Source organism: Procambarus clarkii, chromosome 16 (assembly GCF_040958095.1).
Source record: "Procambarus clarkii isolate CNS0578487 chromosome 16, FALCON_Pclarkii_2.0, whole genome shotgun sequence".
Taxonomy (NCBI): Eukaryota; Metazoa; Arthropoda; class Malacostraca; order Decapoda; family Cambaridae; genus Procambarus; species Procambarus clarkii.
Genome location: NC_091165.1, coordinates 27,012,284 through 27,033,279, shown reverse-complemented (window position 1 = coordinate 27,033,279; position 20,996 = coordinate 27,012,284). Strand labels below are relative to the sequence as shown.

General features: G+C 45.7%; 1 protein-coding gene across 6 annotated transcripts in view; it reads left to right on the top strand.

Annotated features, from left to right (window-relative positions):
* The window catches only part of beta-Spec (spectrin beta chain), a 117,392-nt gene that overhangs the window by 47,768 nt on the left and 48,628 nt on the right, over window positions 1-20,996 (top strand). For 4 of the 6 annotated variants that reach the window (XR_011228753.1, XR_011228752.1, XR_011228751.1 and 1 more), the window contains exon 2: window positions 12,237-12,274. The exons of 1 other annotated variant lie outside the window; for it this stretch is intronic. The gene's annotated coding sequence lies outside the window, so the exon portion shown is untranslated. Of the gene's footprint in view, window positions 1-4,491; window positions 4,576-12,236; window positions 12,275-20,996 lie in introns of those variants that run through there. One more of the 6 variants, XR_011228744.1, reaches the window with a different exon arrangement.

The window sequence follows — 20,996 nt, the reverse complement described above, 5'->3', positions numbered from 1 at the left end:
AACAGGTGCGTGATTACCTCACCCGGCGTCAGTGTTAAGGGTCAGATAACAGTGGTTATCAGTCCATTCACCTGGGCTGTAGGAGACTCGAACAGTGTACCCCACGCGTGAGCGACTGAAGTTCTATCGACGGAGCTATTGAGTAGTCTTGAGGAAAGTTTTGAGAAGCGGCATCCTGCTGCCAAATTGTAATATTGGATTTTGCCTAATTAATTATCCACGTCATGTAAATTGTCATCCATACTTCGTGAAAATAAACCTTAGATAAACATAAAAACAAAAATGGGATCTGCTATAAGCTTTGGGGGTTGTCCTGGTAAGAATAAGAGGGGATGAAATACCTGGGAATAAAGCAGGGGCGGGGGGAGAATTGGAGAGATAAAATATTAGGGTGGCTGAATAAATGGTGCTGTGCCTACGTATGTCAATAAAAAAGGTATTGTATGTGGGTTTGAATTGATCAATTTTGTGTAGTTGTGTAAGTGAATCTATTTCTTCGTTAGACTGTTTCTACTTTATGAGGCGTAGTGGGCTCTGGTGTTCTCGTTTCCCTGTGACGTGCTTGAGAGGGGTGTGCTGGCGGGTGTCCGGGCACACGTGTGACCTACTTGCCTGTGTGTATGGCAGGTGTGGGGTGGCTGACTCCACCCTCATAGAGCGCACGCCCTTCTTCCCCTCCCATACCCAGGTCTAGCCTAGTGCGCCGCTCTCGCTCAAGTCTGGCATTTATCGGGTTTTCTAAGAGCCTACGTTACTGCTCCTACGAAAACTATCGCGTTGTGATACTCAGCAGAAATCTTAGGTCATAATGTGTGTCCACATCCGGTCAGAGTTTTGCTTTATTAGTTATCCCCAATAGGGGCATTTTATTAATGTTTTTTTGTACTTATGTTGCAGGGATATCTGTAGAACGCCTTCACGTAGACCAGTGTGCTTGGAACTTTCAAGACCAGTGTGGTGGTCTCTAGTGTTACTAGGCCATGTAGCTGCAGTTGTAGAACCATACAAATATCACCTCTCCAGTGGTATAACATTACCATACGTTCCTCGATGCCCCGGGTATACCTGGAGTGGGTTCTGGAGTTCTACTCCCCAGAGTCGACCACAGGCCAGGCTTGTCTTATGTGGGTAAACTCGCGCTTGTCATGAGATGAGTCATGAGCGTTATCATGTCTCGCCTGACATTTAGTGAACAAATATAGCGGCGGCCTGGAAAATGATAGGATGGATTGTGAGAACGTTCAAATCCAAAGACTCCACAGCAATGCTAATACTATTTAAATCAGGGGTGCTGTCCCGTCTTGAGTATTGCTCGGTACTCGCTCTCCCTTTCAGAGCGGGAGAGAATCTCTGAATGAGAGGGAATACAGAGTTATCGGGAATATCGAGTTTCAAGAGGAAACTAGATTGTTTCCTCCAAGGAGTGCCTGACCAACCGAGTTGTGGTGGGTATGTGGGCCTGCGGGCTGCTCCAAGCAACAGCCTAGTGGACCAAAGTCTCACATGTCAAGCTTGGCCTCGGTCCGGGCTTGGAGTAGAACAGCTCCCAGAACGCCATCAACTAGGTATCAACCAAAGCACATGTACGGCACGCATAGAAATGATAAATCATCTCAATTATTGGGACCGTCTCAAAGCTCTCAAAATGTACTATCTGGAAAGGAGACGAGAGAGGTATCAAATAATGTGTACATAGTAAATTCTTGAAGGCCAGGTCCCAAATTTGCACAGTAGAATAACATACTGGAACGAAAGATACGGAAAGAAATGCAGAATAGAACCAGTGAAGAATAGAGGTGCCATAGGAATCAGACAGCACTGTCTGAACATCCAGAAGTCCACAGCTGTTAAACACCCTCCCAGCAAGCATTAGAAATATTGCTGGAACAAAGATGAATGTATTTAAGAGGCACTTAGATACGTTCTTGCAAAAAGTGCTGGACCAACCAGGCTGTAATGGATATATGGGCCTGCGTGCCGCTCCAAGCAACAGGCTGTTAGACCAAGTTATCGCAAGGAGTAGAACTCTGAGCCAATCTCTAGGTATGAACATCTTTACTCATGCACCCCATGTGATCCAAATGCATACATTTTCCTTTTTATATCCGAAAGTATTTTTTTTTAAATTCATTGCTAAATTGGTTAGCAGCCTCTTCCACCCTACCTTATCGTCATCTCAAGATATCTCAAGATAACCGTACCGTACTTAACCTGCTGCCTTAGGAATAATGCAGTGCGCTTCACCCAATCATTTACAGCATTAAACTTGTATTTAATTTGTCTTAGCTAATGTCGTTAGTTTGATTGGTAATATTAATATTAGACTTTAAGACGTAGTGCGATAAAGTTCTGAGAGGGTGGATAGCCAAGTGAGGGTGTGGAGAGGGTGGATAGCCAAGTGAGGGTGTGGAGAGGGTGGATAGCCAAGTGAGGGTGAGGAGAGGGTGGATAGAACAGGTGAGGTGAGCTTCCTGGGACCCTTTCACCACTGGTGTTGAGTTGGGACCAGTTTGGTCCTCCCAAGTGTCCTTGTTCCTTTATGTCGCCTCTAATCTTACCTTGAGTTATTTCCCCTCAGTTACCCAGCCTTCTCGCCCCTCCCGAGTTATCCCTCCTCTTTCAATAGTATTTTCCACTTGCACCCCTCACCCCTTTTATTCTCATTATTCGTGTAAATAATTTCTGCATAATTGTGCAAAATGTTTTATTTAGATGTTTACAAATTGTTTTAATTTCGTTATGGGAAAATTTTCCATGGTTTTACCTAATGGCTGCTCCGGAGGGTGGTGGATGGGTGGCTTCCTGGATGGTGGTGGATGGGTGGCTCCCTGGATGGTGGTGGATGGGTGGCGGGTGGATGGTGTAGCGGGTGAAGGTTGCACGGGTAATCCGAGCAGCAGCAGTGGTCGTCCTCCAGAACCGACCAATAAGTCGGTAAGGCGGCCCGTCGTCTCTTCCCAGGCTGCTTGCGGCTAAGCCTGTTCCTGCTGTGAACTTAGCAGCTCGATCCTCCCACACAACGCTGTCTAGGCCCTTCAGCCTGGTCTTGTTGACCTCAGCCTGTTTAGCATTATCAGTACAACTGCTGCTGACGTCTGTAATCTCTCCGAGGCTAGTGGGGTCCATTTAGGAGTTGACGTAGACGTTAATCACACACAGTGCTTGTGGTCGGGTTTAATGTCGTGGTCAGTTTTGGTGTCATGGGTGTTGAGGAACTGAGTGGGGGGCCTTCAGGCCTTTGAAGTGTGGGACGCAGCCAGTGTTGGAGCGAGATGGTGGTCGGCAGGGTCTGGGTCCGTACCAGGTTATGCATTAGTTGTACACAGGTGGGTACAGGAGTAGACGACCCCTGTCCTGTCCTCTGTTTGCTGGTTTAGAGTTTTCCCTTTTCCATTCTTAGAGAGGGTTTCTCTTTTTCTAAAGAGAAACAAATGCCAATAGATTATCTAGCGAATCCTATACAACATTTATACTGGAGCCAGGTATACTGTGGCCGTACATGGGGGCCAAATAACTAGACCATCACACACTGGGGGCCATGTCACACACCTTTAACCAGAGGATAGCTTTACTAAATATCAAATACTCGACAGATACAAAAGGCAATAGGAGATTAGATATAGTCGAATAACTAAATGTTAAACCCTCGTTGAACCAGCCAACTTGTTCAGGTACTCGATGCCATCCAGAAGACAATGTCCAGCTCATACCTCATCACCTGGGGTTACGCCTCGCCTCACATCCCCCGTCACAAATAATATAAAACTTAATCTGTATCTATTTCCCCTCTGCCACTAAAGATATTGAGAGCATCAACGAGACGATTTATTTAGAGACGCGCATCAGGCCAAGCAAGGTTGTGAAATGACGTTAGAAAGTAAAATTTAAAATTTCCTTCAAGTGAAGAACATAAAAGGAGATGGAGAAGAATCAATGATCGAATTCTTTCGGTCATATTCAATAATATATATATCTCCAATATGTTTATGCTATGAGGACTAGGCTATGAGGACTAGGCTATGAGGACTAGCCTATGAATACTAGGCTATGAATACTAGGCTATGAATACTAGGTTAAAACACGTATGTTGATAATAAACTGGTAACAAAACGCATAGAATAGAATAACAAAGAAAAATCCATTATAACAAAGGTATTAACAATAAAGATATGGGTTTGAGATCGAAAGAGGAAGGGGTGGGAAGGTGAGTGGGAGGCTTTGGTTGGGTGGAGAACCGGGGTGTAATCAATTAAGATAAGCGAATTAGTGGCGTGGACTGACGAGAAGAGGAAGAGTGCGAGGCAGTATAATGAAGGAAGTAGCACTGGAGGAGAGGTGGGAGTAGCGTCATGTTTATATTTATTGACAAACCCCTTGCTAGGAATGGTGGAAGTGTGTTGTGGAGGCAGCAACCTGGACTTCGAGCAGCAGGGTGTGTGTGTGTAGTGGGTCGCCAGCGGACCAGACGGACAGCACCAGTGGGGCTGGTGCAGCCTGAGGGGGAAGGCCCTGCTTCGTCTCCCACGGTCTTCACTCTCCAAGGTCTACTAACCTCAACTGGATTTTGCCACAAAAGTGTGTTGCACTCTGTTGTTGGGGTGGATTTTTAGGAACTGTACTTTTTGTATTGTACTGAGTACAGTTCAGATGGTGAATCAGATCAGATACAGATGGTGAACTGAGTATAGTTCCAACTCAATTGTACTGTTGAGTGGAACTATACTATGAACTGTAGTGTTTATAACGGAAGTGTGCTGGACTGTAACTAGAGTGAAGTGGTTTATTTGCGATGGACTGGTTTACAGCGTGTACTTTCATGGAATGGTATACAGTGAAGCATGCTTTGTGACAGTGGTTTACAGTGGTGTGTACTTCGAAATGCACTGTTGATAAGAGGACATTGTACCTTGCAATGACTGACTTTGCAATACAATTAGGAGTACTTTACACTGAACTGGACTTGGAGTTGACAGGATGTAATGAGCGTTTAGTTTATGATGATTAATCAGAAAGTTCATTTATCGTTGAAGGCTTTTTGTACATAGTGTTACGGTAGGACAGTCTACCTAAACACCGAGGAAACTGACGAATAAGAGAAGCTCGTGTAGACCGGCGCAACACATGGCTTTGTTGATTATATCTGGCAGCTATTTTGAAGTATGGCTTGCCAGAGGCTTGAGAGCCCAGGCACCGTGGCACGGGGGTGGCGCCCTGATATGGTGGTGCTCGTGTAATGGTAGTGCCACATGGTACTGATATGATTAGTGGTTTGAATTTGTTAGTGGATGCAACTTGCTTGGAGTGGCATACTAATAGTGGCGATATTTTGGTTGTCATATAACCCCTTTCACTATGTAATAGTGACACTGTCGGCAGCGTTGTCCTTTTATGATGCACCCGCGAGTGTTTATGGTTAGGCTGCTAATGGTGGCAGTGTGTGTGCCTCTTGGCAGTGTTGGCGGGCTTCAGTAGTTGTAGCGGCAGTAGTGGGGGGTGTGGTAGCCAAGTGTACACACTACGTCAGGTGACTAGAATACATGGTGGGCATAGAGGCTCACTGCTAGACGTGGCTCGCAGCTGGCGTCGCGTGCTCTCATTGATTTTCCCCCTGCAGTGGCGGAGACCAGCTGCGTGTACGACCTGATGCACTGGCGCCGGCTGTGGCGGATCCTCCTGCCTGCCTGCCTGCCTGGCTGGCTGGCTGGACACACCTCGCCACGCAAATATGCTCTCGTCACTTGTCATCAACTCGTGCTTGGCAGCGCTCAACGTTGCTGATAGGTACTGCTAGGGATGGGTATGGGGTGTAAGGGGTTGGGCTCGTCTCAGTCTCTCTCCACCTCACTCCAACGCCTCGCCCTGCTGCCTGCCACCTTGCCCCGCCCCGTCTGGTGCCTTTCCGCCCCTCCCCGTCTGATCCAGCCCTACCCCGCCCCACCTTAAATGGCAATCAGGAGCCACATAACTGCACAAGAGTAGCCCCAATATTTTCAAATTAAAGGCGTAAATAAAATGTTGGTAGATTACAGCATTTTTTGTTCCTCTCGGGATGTATATGTATACATGCCTGTATACACGCATTTTCATATAGTAACAGTTAATAAAACCATCAGGGGGGGGGGTAGAAATTGCCTAAGCTACTCTATCCCTTTGAGATGTATTTCTTTCTTGTCTCAATAAACATACTTGAACTTGAAGAAAGCCATATCTTCGTGTATATAAACCACTGTACATTAATGCATAGATGTATATATTGAAAATGAGGGCGTTTACAGTGATGGGGCTCCGAAGATCAATGTCCCCGCGGCCCGGTCTCTAACAAGGCCTCCTGGTTAATGGTCTGGCGCAAAAAGCTTCCCCACATTCTTGACCGTTTTATTTTCCTGAGCCACTGTAATTGGTGAGCATAGTTGGAACGCGGCCGCCGGTGTTCCCGGAGCCAGTACACACCATGCGCTCCCGTGCACCGTGGCAGGTGAGCACTCACCACGGCCTTGCTCTCACTCCTCGTGCTCGGTACGTACCTAGGTTGTACCTGCAGGGAGTTCTGGGAGTTGTTTCAGTCCCCGAGTCAGGCTTCACCTGTGAGAACTTGCTCCAACAAACTTCATCGCAGTTTTGTTGCTGTTTCTGTTGCCCCTGTTACCTAGCAGTAAAATAGGTACCTGGGTGTTAGTCAGTTGTCACGGGCTGCTTCCTGGGGGTTGAGGCCTGGTCGAGGACCGGGCCGCGGGGACACTAAAGCCCCGAAATCATCTCAAGATAACCTCAAGATGATCTCAAGAACTGTATAAGACTATAAGTACCCTGTATCACCTCTGGAGATTGTTGTCCTCCATACTGTCGCGAACCCTGTTGGTACAGTAGTTGGTTAGTGGGGCAGCCATGGCCCTGTCCTTCCCTGAGGCAGGCTTACAGCACATAAACTGTTGCGACTAAATGAACAAATCCACAAGGGCCGTGACGAGGATTCGAACCTGCGTCCGGGAGCATCCCAGACACTGCCTTAATCGACTGAGCTACGACAGGGTTAAAAAAAAAAAAAGTTGAAACCGAAGTTCTACTGAACTTACTGGATCCCGTGTTGCGACTAGAGAGGCCCCCATTTGTTGAATAGTAATTTTACTAATGTTAATACCAAAAAAATATCTAGGTAGCAACTACTTTTGGGAAGGTGTTGTCAGGGGAACCCAGATACATAATGTAGGGGTTTATATGACGAGTGGTTGTGAAGACGTTTTATACAGGAAGTGAGCGATCCTAGGAGGGGAAGCTCGCTTTTCAGTGGTAAGTTTAGAGGCCAGTCTTAAGTGGGAAGGGTTCACGTTCCTAAAGCGGTATGTGGAGTGGGCATGGGTCCATCCCCTCACTCGTCACCGTGACGTACAGGCGTGAGGCGGACACAAGCCGCCTCCTGATACGTCGTCGTCCTGATACGTCGTCCTCCTGATACGTCGTCGTCCTGATACGTCGTCGTCCTGATACGTCGTCGTCCTGATACGTCGTCGTCCTGATACCTCATCCTCCTGATACGTCGTCCTCCTGATACGTCGTCCTCCTGATACGTACACGTGTGTACCTGTCAACTACCAGAACATCTCCAAGACCCCCAAACCAATCTTTTTGGGTCGACTCGATCAACGCTTAGTCTCCCAACAGGTCTTTAAATAATATCTCTTATGGCAATTAATACCGTTAGCAATAAATGGTAGTATGTTGAGCGCGGGCTGAGACAGTATGGATATGCTGCACTTGAGAGGAATAGACTTAAGGGCTGGGGTGAGGATGGAGCGAAGGAACGCCGCCCGACCCTTGTACCCTAGAGTCCCAGACCATCTTAGTACCCATCTTAGTACTAGTAATAATACAAAACGATAAGCTCTAAGTCTTAACTCGAATTTTAATAACTTTAAAGCTTTGCTGTCGAGATCTCTTTGTAAAAATAAACAAGTCAATTAGCTTCATCTCTCAGATGATTTATGATAAGAATATGAACAGTAAAAACAGTATTAAAGAATGCAAGTAAGGTCTTGGGGATATTTTGTGCGTAGTAGTGAGCTCTGGCTTCAGTCGGGTCCCGCTTGAGGAATCTCCACCCCAGTAAATAATCGAAATCCTCAGATTAGGCAAAATTGTAATTAATTTTGTCAATAAAGATGTTAATAATAAGTAAATATGAGCTGTGAAGACAAGTTGAAACTTCTGCGCTATGGTAACAAAAATGGATATGGAACCGCATCAAAAAACGCAGTAAAAAATATCGAAACTAAAAGATATCATAAATGACTTGGTAGTAATCGCGTCAGAAGACTTTGCATTTAAAGAACACGAAGTAACATTCGACTGCAAGAAAATTGGCTGGACGAATCTTTCAGAAGATGACAAATCAATGATAAGCCTTTTAATTTTTAAAGACTACTATCAACGGGGTAGTTACCCAGGTAGTCAGTAGGATGACTACTGCTGCCTGGGTAACAGCTTCTCCTCCCTATCAACCTACCCTGGCTTTGCGCCCTGGTGAGGCCACTCCAGAGCACAACACCATAGTCTCCTGAGACTGATGGATGCCCACTACTACTATCAACGTCTAGGGCACATAATACTGTTGAACATTGTCTAAGTCACAAACTTCACTATATGGCTAAATTTTATTTGTCTGCGTGTATTTACCCGTTGCAGTCTGTCCTCGTAAGTGTTTTTTTTTTATTAACATATTAGGTACATCTGCATTAGTGCAGCTACCCTAGACTATATGAAGTGGAGTACAGTGTGTCAAAAAAAAAGCTAACTAAGTGATGCTAAAAAATCCCCATCACACATCCCCTCGTAAGTCACCACCAACCAACACTTATCAGTCTATGGTGGCGTGGTATCTAGACTGGTAGCCAATGACCTCGCAGGTACGAATCCTGTCGGGATCATAGTTCAAAATGATTACACAATTAATATAGAACTGTGTCGTGAAAATGGATCAGGGATACATGGGGGAAAAGGGGGATCGAGCTGGGCAGGGGTCGTGTTGACACTTGAACCTGTCAGCCACTCCGGGATGTTAACCAGGTATGTGATGGATATATATGGTATAATAAATTTATTGTGATATAAATCAAAGTATATAATTTTATACAGTATTGGGAAATATACTAACATGAAATTGCTGTTGTGTACAATTTAATTCCGTTAAGTGAGAAGACGCCAGCGTGTGTGTAGTGAAGATGGCAGTGTGAAGCGGTGAGGAGACTTGGTGCCGTGAGGCGGGCTGGCGCCAGAGTGCGTGCGTGTGTGTGCTCGCGCATGCCAGGATATGGCAGTACGCGCTCGCGTATGCCAGGATATGGCAGTACGCGCCATGTTGTTGACCCTGGTGCCACTACACGCGCGGCACCGCTCACCAAACTCTACCTTGTATTGCTAGTACGATGATGCGAAGGGAACTGTCAGGGGGGGGGGCGAAGCGCCAAGCCATTACGACTACATAACACTGGGAAGGGGTCTGGATAAGGATTTGGGATGGGACGGTGGGGAAGGAATGGTGCCCAACCACTTGGACTGTCGGGGATTGAACGCCGACCTGCATAAAGCGAGACCGTCGCTCTACCGTCCAGCCCAAGTGGTTGGGCTACGATGGTGCGAGGGGGAATGCAGTGAATGCAGCAAGTAGTCGCGGGTCGCAACTTGAGACAACTATTCCCGTGAAAGAAGCTCATTTACTCGCCACATTTTTGGTCCAATCTGAATCTTGTTAATGTTATTTAAGTTCCAACTCGAAGCTGTTATTTTCAATATTTAAAATGATAATTGGATATTATATTTTAGCAGTAAATCTCCCCTTTGAACATGTTAGGCATGCGAGGAGTGTGTTGTTATTCATAGGACTGTGCTACACTCTCGCTATATATAGCCATTTTTAATTAAATTTAGCGACATTCTCGTGCATTTACCGTGGTCCTAATGTCGTGGAAAACCTCGACACTGTTTTGGTAACTGTTCTATACTCGTGATCAAGATGAGTAAACAATGTAGGACAGTTAAGGACATTTTAAATTAAAGTAAATAGTAATTGGGAGCGAAGAAAAGTGGTGCAGTGACGACGTTGACGGCTCCATTCAAGGAGTCACTTCCTCAACACTTGCTATGTAAAGTTCATACTTGACTATCACGGTCAAACTTGAGCTGAATGGCCTGATGAGCCCTGTTGACGTAGAATACCGGATCCAAAAGTCAATATTGACTTATTAAATAAGTGCATGGGTGACATACTAAACATAATAGATTCCCTTAAAAAGCTTCATAGAAAACACCGACCTTACCTAACCTTTTTAGTATCTTAAGATAAGCATCTTATTGCTTCGTAATTACAATTATTACTTAATCTATACCTATAACAGGTTAAGTAACAATTGTAATTACGAAGCTATAAGATGCTTATCTTAAGATACTAACAAGGTTAGGTAAGGTCGGTGTTTTCTATGAAACTTGTTAAGGGTATCTATTATGTTTAGTATATCACCTATGCACGTAGTTAATAAGTCAATATTGACTTTACGAATTTGCGAGAACGGGTTGCTTTTCGAGGACCGGGCCGCGGGGACACTAAAGCCCCGAAATCATCTCAAGATAACCTCAAGATAACACGAGCAGACGTCATCACGTGACATGGGCCGGGCCACGCCCTCGCGGGCCAGGCATCCATCACCCACGTCACTGATAACAAGTGCCACCTACACCGTTTATTGAATTTTTTATCCATAATCTAATCACGTCTCTCAAAGGTTCTTTCGTTGTCGCATTTAATGCCGCTATTGTACCTGTTTAATTACGTTGTAAAATCGAAGCTTCATAAGGAATGTAATGCCTTTGTCATAGAATATAGTGACCAAGAGTGTGATAAGAAATGTACACAAGATTCTGATACATTTTCAACACGACTATTATGTCGCAAGAACATTCAGCATTAAGGAATATCTGATTGGGAGCTGCAGAGTTGACTCACTAATAGGCAGCATTTTAACTGTTATTATTTAAATACTGTGTATAATTTTGTGGATATAAGTACTTCTTTATTGAGTGATTTGTGTTAATTTAGTCTTTTGGAAGTGTTTCTCCGAGCTGATGACTAAAGATGGCAACGGTGTTAGGGAGTGATAATGGGGGAAGGACTTTTTTTATTATTTTCTACCACAGACGTGGCCACACATTTACAATGCTAACCAGTATATATACATTTTCTTCTGTCCTCCATGGACAGGGTTAAAGAGGTGTTAAACATATAGTTAAGGGATTTATTGAACAATCAGCCACAGGTGATGATTCGGTGCTTTTAAAATGCTAAGGTAACCTACATACGTAAATAAATACAGATTTACGAAGGACTGCCTGTGTGGCGAGTAGATATCGGTTACATAGAGGGTGTGTGGCGAGCATTTGTACGCTCGTGTGTCCCTGGTGTTGATTACTACTGCTACACCAACGACTCCTGCTGACTACTGATGGTACTAAATTACTGCTGATACCCTATGTTGTCGTTGTTCAAGTTTTCTACTGCCCGCATGCGCTGGTTACTGCTATTTGTGACTATCAGACTGGTGACGTGTTGCTGCCGGTGGCTGTTTGCTGCGTTAGTCCCGCTAATGTTAGCCTTCATACATGGTGCATGAGGTAATGATGGCGGGTGTTGTCACACGGCTGCTTCACCAGCATCAATTCAGCAGAGCACCCAGGAGCCTGTTATTGCCACACTGGTACTGCAGCTCCCTCCTAAGCGCGTCACCGCCGACTGACTGAGCGAGGATCCCACAGTCCTCCCACTGGAAGGTTTTCCTCCTGAGGGGGACATTCTTCCCCCCTGGTGTGGGCGGCAGCAGGTGTCTTACACTCACACTCGGGTCAACACACCATCTTGGCTATTTTATTGTATAGATGATTGATGAAGATTAAGCCACCCAAGAGGTGGCACGGGCATGAATAGCCCGTAAGTTACTGTATAGGCGAACTTAGCAACGATACGTAATTGTATGTCAGTCAGCCATGTACTCGATCTTGTTTTTGCGAGCCGGGCGAAGAGCTGTCTGGGCATTGTGCCGTCCACTTACTGAGAAACATGACCCGCATAAAGTAACCCAGGGGCTTAGTCAGCATGTTTTCTCACGGACTCTATGTGCGTGCTGTTTTCAATGTCGTTTAGATTTTGTTAAAATCAACAACAGAGAATTGAGATTGCTATTTTAATGTTTCAGGTTCCGTAGCACTGGCCAGCACAGCAGACCCCTAAGTGGTAAGTGTTCCAAGTGACTGTGTGTGTGTGTGTGTGTGTGTGTGTGTGTGTGTGTGTGTGTGTGTGTGTGTGTGTGTGTGTGTGTGTGTGTGTGTGTTGTGGACCAGGACGTAAGGTAGGTATGGTGGGGGGGGGGAGGGGTAGAGCAGTTTTTTATTATTATTTTCTACCACAGACGTGGCCACACATTAACAGTGCTAATCAGCATATTTACATTTTCTTCTGTCCTCCATATGCAGGGTTAGAGGTGTTTTAAACATATAGCTCAGGGATTTATTGAACAATCACAGAAGGTGATTGTAGGGCTTTTAAAATGCCAGGCATACGTAAATACACAGATTTACTTATTGGTTGGCGATGCAGGATGAGCATGTGGGTATAGTATAACTATAACTACTCCATAGTATAGTATAACTACTCCATAGTGGGTATAATCAACCAACCAATCAACCAGGTATAGTGGCAGCGGTGGTCCTGTGGTCACTGTACCAGTCCTGCCCAGGCGTCAAGTACCCGGCTTCTTACTATAAACACGCAATCGCTTTAGCCTGTCGTAAGCACATAAGAACGGGAAACAGGAGGAGGTTGATTACACCATGAGAGGCGTTTCCCGTTTGCTTCTAACACACGGACTGGTACATTTGTCTACCCTAGAGAGTACTCGGCAGGTCATTGTCTGTTGTTATCTGCTGGTCTGTTCCATAAAGCTATAAGCTTGTTTGCAAACTAGTCTTTATTCACGTCTTTTCTAATATAAACTTATGCATTGTGAATACAAATTCGTATTCTATTTCGTAATGAAATATTTAACACAATAAACCACCCCTTGATTTATACCCCTTGGATCCAATGTATGTTTCAGTCATGTCTCCTCACGCCTTGCGTTTCTGTATATTTTTGTTAATACCTTCGTAAGGAAGGTTCCTAATGCGTCGTATGTATAGTCCCACTACCATCACTGGTATGGTCCCACTACCAGCACTGGTATGGTCCCACTACCAGCACTGGTATGGTCCCACTACCAGCACTGGTATGGTCCCACTACCAGCACTGGTATGGTCCCACTACCAGCACTGGTATGGTCCCACTACCAGCACTGGTATGGTCCCACTACCAGCACTGGTATGGTCCCACTACCAGCACTGGTATGGTCCCACTACCAGCACTGGTATGGTCCCACTACCAGCACCGTGGTACGGACGGGTGGTCCCTACCAGCGCACACATTCATGACCCATTATAGTCTATACGGGTTTACTGCTCATCCATCATGCCAGTCATTCCCTACTCCATTAGACGTCACTACCACCACCCACTACACTACACACACGTGTGTAGTGTTAAGTAGCCTTCACCACAGTGATGTGGTGGAGGCTGACTCCATACACAGTTTCAATTGTAGATATGATAGAGCCCAGTAGGCTCAGGAATCTGTACACCAGTTGATTGACAGTATTATTATGACGAAGTGACGGTCCCCGTCTCTCAAAATTGAGAGACGGGACCAAAGAGCCAGAGCTCAACCCCCTGTAAACCCAACTAGGAGAGTACACACACTCAGTGTACACTCTTCTACACCTTGAATACACCTACACCTCTTCTACACGCCATTATAAATTCATTTGTATAATTTCTCGTGCAGTTGTAATGCATATATCAACTGTTTTGCCAGGTTGTGTACTTGGTGTTAACTCGCCGGCATTGCTCTGAGGATTACTATAACATTTATATTCATGAACTGTCAGGCAGCCGATTAGTTGCTTTCGTAAGAATGTGAAATTGACTGCTAATGGTGTCAGTTGTGCTGGTGTCACTTGTAATGGGATTAATGCCGCGTTGGAGTGTGTCGTGTTTACGTGCTTCATCCCAAGTGATTGCCCAAGCACATTTATATTAGTTATAAATATGGCTCAGGATATACAGGCACTAAGAGTGGTCCTTACCTTGAGGTTACCTTGAGGTGCTTCCGGGGCTAAGCGGTCGTCGACCAGGTCTCCTGGTTGCTGGACTGATCAACCTCCAGGTTGCTGGACTGATCAACCTCCAGGTTGCTGGACTGATCAACCTCCAGGTTGCTGGACTGGTCGTTCATAATTCTGCCCAGTTTTTACCCCCTAAGGTTTTGGTTGTCAAACAGAATAGATTGCATGATGAAGATTTGTTCATTCATTACTACTGATTTTGATAAGCATGTTAGTACAGTATATTTTATACTTGTACCGAGGCTCCCCTCTCGCCCAAGGTCAAATTTACTGGCTCCCTAGTATGCAACTCATCAACAGTTGCTTAACGCCCGGGTACCTATTTACTGTTAGGTGATCACAGGCATCTGGTGAAAGGAATGTGCCCAATCACTTCTGTCCCGCGCGGAGATCGAACCCAAGATCTTGAATTGAGAGTGTAGAACGTAGCCACAATCTCTTGTATTGAGACCGTCTCGCATAAATATAACCCAACATAATGACAGACATTGTAGCCAAATTAGCAGGTAACAAGAGTGAAGTTTAAGTAGACCTAGGTATCCCCATCTCTGTTAAGACTACATTGTTCCAAACACAGGTCTGATAGGAGATAATGACTGCCAAAGGTCTGTATACCTTATCTACGGTAAGGTAATGTAATTATGAGAAGAAAGCACTTGACCAGTTGGAGAGGTTATGAGGAGGAGCTGGTATAGGAGGAACAAAGAACGGTGCCCAACCACTTTGAACCATCGAGTATCAAACGCTGACATTGCAAGAATCGGGTTTCTTTACAATCTCTAAAACATATGACGAAATATTAAATACCGAAGTTTGAAGCCAAGAGCATCGCTGCTGTTAAAGTTGATGGATGTGAGGAGCTTAATGTGTGGAGGGGTCGGAGTGACGACCTCTTCCGGGCTATAATATGCGGTTCAAATGTTTCCTGAACACCTTCAGAGACGAGACATGATGCCGAGCAGCCTAACCACTAGCAGTAGCCACCTGTACCTGGAGGTTAAGAGGAAGGGTTATACCAGAGAGTCAATACCACAGGTTGGTTTATGGTGATGGCCTCCAGCTTGGCCAGTAGCGGAGGGGGGGAAGGGGGGGGGCTTTGATGAGGCTTGAGGGTCAAAGTGCCATCTCCCCCCCCCCTTCCTCCTGTATAAATAATCTATTCCCCGAAAACCTATAACTTGATCTGTTCACGTAAATGGCTGTACTAGTTATACCCCTATAACTTAGCTGGTAAAATATTGTTCTTGTGAAGTAAAGGGAAAGGAGTATGGAAGGAAAGGTAGGAGTACATTTAGTTTTTTTTAAACAATACCAGTGAAAATCCGGACTGTGATAAACATCAGAGGTCCGCGGTTGTTCAATGTCCTCCCAGCGACTATAAGAAATATTGCCGGAACAACCGGGGACATCTTCAAGAGAAAACTAGATTGTTTTTCTACGAAAAAAGTGCCGGATCAACCGGGCTGTGGTGGGTATGAGGGCCTGCGGGCCGCTCAAAGCAACAGCCTGATGGACCACTCTCACAAGTCGAGCCTGGCCTCGGGCCGGGCTTGGGGAGTAGAACAACTCCCAGAACCCCATCAAGCAGCAGGTATCAAGTAGATTCATACGTCAGACTGCTTGCAGCGACATTAAACAGCCTCGTTGACCAGACCGTCAACTAGGCCTAGCCAGAGATAAATGCCTGGACATTGATCATGGAAATCACCTTTACGTACTTTGCACATTACCAATTAAGCTGTTGTATCTTAAACATTAGCTGATGTATCTTAAAACATTAGCTTGTATTATTCATTTAAGTGTGTGTGTGTGTATATTAAATCCTAGCCTGAGTTGACATAAAGAGGTCGGGTAGGATTTGAGGTTCGGGCGGGGAGGTGTTTAGAATGAGTGAAAATCAATATATCAATATAGGCTACAAACACGAGAGCCCTTGTTCCTTCAGACACTGGAAGACGACTCTTGCTCTTGGATACGGGCGGAGGAAGGGGGGGGGGGGTCCATCCGGACGCAGGCGAAGGGGGGTGGGGGCTACCTTGAGGTGCTTCCGGGGCTTAGTGTCCCCGCGGCCCGGTCGTCGACCAGGCCTCCTGAGGGACAAGAGACCTCAACATTGTCACGCCACCAACTGTGAAGCCGTTCATACAGTGAAGTGTAGCTGCCCAAACACGCCTTGTACCTGACTGTGTTAATACAAAAGTGCTCTAGAAAGGAGGCGAGAAAAGGTACCAAATTATATATAAATGGAAAATACTGGAGGAACAGGTCCTTAATTTTCACAGTAAAATAACATTCTTGATTGAACGATATGGAAGGAAATGCAGAATAGAGCCATTGAAGAGTAGAGGTGTCATTGGCACAGAGACCACTGGCTGAACATCGGAGGTCCACTGTTGTACAATATCCTCCCAGCAAGTACAAGAAATATTTCTGGAACAAAAGTAGAAGTCTTAAAGAAAAAGCTGGATAGTTTTCTGCAAGAAGTGCCGGACCAACCAGGCTGTAGTAGACATGTGGGACTGCAAACCGCTCCAAGCAACAGCCTGTTGGACCAAGCTCTCACCAGTCAGACCTTGTCCGGGGCCAGGCTTGGGGAGTAGAACAACTCCCAGAACCCCATCCAGGTACAATCCAGGATAAAGATGGGCTATCATAACCTTGAGTTGGTTCCGAGGATCAGTGTAATCAGTGTCCCGCGGTCTGGTCTCTGACCAGGCCTGCAGGCTGCCAGTCTGTGCAATCAGGCTGTTAGACACCACCGCACCAATTACTTGTGGTGGCACCGAGCTCCGATGACTCGCAAGCTGGTTTATCAGGCAGCCTTTGGAGGTGTGTTTTATCAGTAACCTATTTCGCAACAATAGTCCACCCACTGTTGTCTTTAATATTTCGTTGACTATTATACGTTTTATTAAGAGAATACTCTTGTATATACTCTACTTTCAGATCAGTGTTAAGGGTAAGTTTTGGCGCTGGCCATACTGGTCCTGATTAGTCAAGGTGTTGTGTGTATATAGCAGGTGTGTGTACTATTGACTGTGGCAGCGAAGGCGAGGTGTTGTGGGGAGATCGCGTGAGTGTGTGTGTGACCTTGTTGCTGGGTGTTGGTGTGAGGGGAAGGGAGTGTGGTGAGGGCTGGGTGTGAGTGGTGAGGGGAGGGTGACGGCGACACAGGCGGAGGACGGTGCCGCTACACGAACCTTATAAGTAGTCTCTTAACGTGAACTACAACCCAAATTAGGGTAGCTTCTTCAGCAACCACATAAGTTGTCATTCAACAGCCAAAGTGCCCGGTGTAGACGGTTGTGTATTAAAAGGGTTTGAACATTGGCTTACTGGACGTAAGCTGTGTAGTCCTAAATGGAAATGCGGGAGTGGCTTGTGGACCTAAAGGCCCCTGACAAGCAGTGTAATGAGGCCGTGGAATAGTCAGTTGGATGTAAGGCTTGGCTGAATAGTTTTCATTTTCAGAGTGTCATGCTCACACACTTTCGGTGACCATATTTGAGATACGATATTGACAACCTGGAAGGCTTTACCAGCAAGTCAGAAATACAAAATAAGTTTTAAAAGAGCTGGGGAGTCAGTCTTGAAAGAATAAGTGAAGATTTAATATAACCTTTGAATATTATGAAAGGACATGGCAATCCTTAGATTGGAAAAATACTTTATTAATGCACAAACATAACTGGCAACAATGGTTACAAATTAGACAATTTTACTCCAACTATGCACAAAATTTAAATTTAATAGTTAACATATGAAACAACTTAACAAGTGATTAATAATACCGTGTATGGGTTGAAAATCACTTTTCTTCAAATGTGCGTCTGGCATTGTTTGAACGACAGTAAACTTTTTTCTTACTGTTGCCTGTTTGTGGTGCTCTCTGGGTCACGTTTACAACACCTTAGGCAATAGGGGCACATATTAAAACAAACGCATGACCTCAAATGAATTCACCCACACAAAATGGTTTACATAATTGAGGTGGGCCATTACTGGTTGTCCCCTTGTATGGTGGTGGTTCAACATAATCTACTTTAAATCTGATGATCTGGTGCTGTTGAAATTCTTCTGTACGCCTGTGCAAGAACGAGGACAAGATGGTGAGGGTTATCTTCTTGAGATGATTATCTTGAGATGATTATCTTGAGATGATTATCTTGAGATGATTATCTTGAGATGATTTCGGGGCTTTTAGTGTCCCCGCGGCCCGGTCTTCGACCAGGCCTCCACCCCCAGGAAGCAGCCCGTGACAGCTGACTAACACCCAGGTACCTATTTTACTGCTAGGTAACAGGGGCATAGGGTGAAAGAAACTCTGCCCATTGTTTCTGGCCGGCGCCTGGGATCGAACCCAGGACCAGAGGATCACAAGTCCAGCGTGCTGTCCGCTCGGCCGACCGGCTCCCTATTGTAGGGAGGTGGGTGTAGGTTAGAACTTGTACAGCAGCCTTATAATTATATTGACGTGAATTACATATTGGGAGGCAATGAAAACGTGATTGTATGGTGTGTTAGGCGGTCACAATGAGGGCGATGTTGTGTGGTGTAGTGGGTGGACTCCTCCTAATTGGTTGTGATGGTATTGGGGTGTGGTGGTGAAGTCAACGTCGGCCGAGTCCATTGAGCGCATTAGTGTAGCGGGTTGGGAGGGCTGGGGATGTGTGTGCTCAACTAGTTGTGCTTGCCGGATGGAACGTGAGCTCTCACGTTCCGCCGCTAAACCTTTAATCGACTGGTGAACACTTTTCCAAATCCTTGTCTATTGGGATTTGTCGTATGTAATTGACTTGGGTACCTAGTTTCACTTGTTATTTTTGTGTTTACACCAGTGTTATTTTCTGCCCTATTTAATCTTTCGAACATGTAGGTGTTGAGTATGCACTCCCCTCTCCTCCAGTGATGCCAGGTTTGTTTCCTTTAGTGTCTCTTACAGACGTAGCGATAACAATATTTTGGCTGGTACCGATACTGACTTATTACACTAACTGGGTGGATTATAGCAGTATTCAAAAGTAGAGATGCCACACAATCGATGGTGTTCTTTAAGTCACTGGTGCTATCTCGAATGGGATATTGCTGGGTGGGGTTCTGGGAGTTCTACTACCCAAGCCCGGCCCGGGGCCAGGCTTGACTTGCGAGAGCTGGGTACTCTCATCCTCTTTCAAGACAGGCGAGAGAGCAGAGCCAGAAAATTAGACAGAGCCTTTACTGAAAGTGAAATGAAACACTTGAACAACTGGAGCCGAACACTCGATACTCATGGGAAAGGAGTCTAGAGACGCGTAATACACACTCGCATGGTAAATACTGGATGTCAGGTTCAAAACCTTCACATCAAAATTACAACATACTGGAGTGAGAGAGATGGTAGGAAGTATAAATTAAGCCCATTAAAGAGTAGCTACCATATGCACTATGGCACAATCTTGATGGACTGTGGTAACGGAAAGCTTTAATCCTGAAAGTCTTGAAATCGACTGATCCTGTAACCACCGGTGGAGGATAGAAGCGCCCGAGCGAATAGGGAGTGAAATACCTGATTGAGATCTGAGCCTAGAAGGTGGTATAATGATCAGTGAGCATACACACCATACTACATTGATAAAATAGATAACAAATCTGCTTTTACATCTTGCCATCCCTACACCCCGCGCACCCCCGCGGGGCTGACATGAACTCAGTCTAGGGAACACTGAGGCTGTCCCCGGAGGAAGCCCCCACAAAGGTCCCAACCTCATTATCCGTGCCAGGTGGATAAAAACAATCTTCCCAGTGAGTGCCTGCAACACGACAAAACAAACCGCAAGGAAGTAGTTAGCATTGTGTTCCCCGTAACCGTGGAGTCTGAAGCAGAGGCCCGGGAAGTGTCGTATTAATTGGAGATAGAGCCAGGATGAGACCTGTGTTAGAGCTTCCTAGAGTATATACCACCTACTCTTAGTGTGTCTTGTTCTGGAGACCTTTGTGAAGTAGAGCAGTAACAACAGCCTGGTGGACCAAACTCTCACAAGTCAAGCCTGGCCTCGGGCCGGGCTTGGAGTAGAACAACTCCCAGAACCCCATCAACCAGGTATCAACCAGAGCCTTCACAGTGGAGAAGCCACAGAGGACGTTAAAATCTTCAGCCTATTTTGGGTAATGATTACAAACTCACTCAAGCGGCGGCAAATGTCCACAAAAGCAAGCAAACCTTCATATAAATGACGCTGATCTAGCAGTACCTGAAGTATTCAGGCTAGAATGAAGAGTGGGTGGGCTTGGGAGATTAATGGTGGGGGAAGTGAGGGCGATGGGGAGAGAATACACTTCCCGGACACTGGTGACATGATGACATGACAGAGCTGCGGTGGAGCCGTGGGGTTGGGGTGGGGGGTTCAGAGCAGACAGTTATTCGACGGCCTCTCCTTCCTTCCCGTCCGTGGTCCCCCGCCCTTCTCAGTACCTGTCTGTACTGGGCATGTTGGTTTGTTGTTTTAGATTTAGCTACTCAGAAGCAAATGTCCGTGTACCACGGGCTTTAGTGAGCCCGTAAACTGGGCAAGAGTTCTCTTCTGCTTTTCAGAGACCGCTGTCTATTCTCTCGGTTTTCCGTTGTTTTCTAGAGAGTTGAGCTGTGTTTAGGTGATGGCGTATTAGTGGTTGGTAGGATGTCCTGGCGGCGACGTAGTGTAGTCGGTTATTATGGTGTTATGTAGTTGTAGGCTATTGTTAGTGTTTGTCATATACGATAAA